Genomic DNA, 1,079 nt, shown 5'->3' with positions numbered 1-1,079 from the left:
ATCTAAAACGTAATTCTAAAAAGAAAAATTAAAAACTTAAGATGACACCCTTACAGAGGATAATTTATCAAAACATCAGACAGTAACAAGTGCTGACAGAAATAAGAAAGAATAAGAATACATACGCACTAGCATAAATTTTAAGTGGGTGATCCATATGGAAAACAGGCCTCTGTTCCTCAAATGAGTCCTCAGAGTTCATCATGGGCCAGAGGTTCAAGCCCTAGCTATTGGGAAATGAAAGGGTATTCACAGAAAGTTTGTACATGGGTGGGTGTTTACAGCGGCACTATTCCTAATAGCCCCAAGTAAAAATCAATAGCATAAATGCCCATGAAAAGGGTGTGCACATGAACAGAACATGACATGTCCTTGCAGTGGAATATTACTTGGCCATAGAAAAATATCAGGGACCGATGCATACTGCAACACGGGAAAACTGTGAAAACATTCAGTAAGAGAAAGAATCCAGACAAAATGGAACACACACATGATTCTAATAAGAAATACCGCAGTGCTGGGCTTACAGATGTCTGCCACCAAGTCAAACTGTCCCTGTGAAATTCTTGATAAAAATTCTTATCTTTTAGGATAGTTTTTAATGAGTAACATCTGAATTTCTAAGTTTTGAGAGATTCAGATTAGACCTATCAAGTCTTGGTGCCTATTTATGGTAGAACTTTAATGGCCTTCTCAATGGGTTCTGGGTCTCTGGATTCATCTCCAGCTACTGTAAAAAGAAGCGTCTTTGATAAGGGTTGAGCATTGCACTAATCTGTGGGTATAAAAATAAGAGCTCAGGCCTGGTGATGGTGGCACACGCCTTTAATCCCAGCACTCAGGAGGCAGAGGCAGGCGGATCTCTGCGAGTTTGAGGCCAGCCTGGTCTACTAAATTAATTCTTTGAGAATTTTATACTGTTTTCAATCATTCCCTCCCCAGCCCTTCCTCTAACTCCTCCCAGATCCCCTCCATCCCCAGCTGATCTAAAACGTAATTCTAAAAAGAAAAATTAAAAACTTAAGATGACACCCTTACAGAGGATAATTTATCAAAACATCAGACAGTAACAAGTGCTG

The sequence above is a fragment of the Microtus ochrogaster genome, chromosome 5 (genome assembly GCF_000317375.1).
Source record: "Microtus ochrogaster isolate Prairie Vole_2 chromosome 5, MicOch1.0, whole genome shotgun sequence".
NCBI lineage: Eukaryota > Metazoa > Chordata > Mammalia > Rodentia > Cricetidae > Microtus > Microtus ochrogaster.
Note: the sequence above shows the minus strand (reverse complement) of the source record.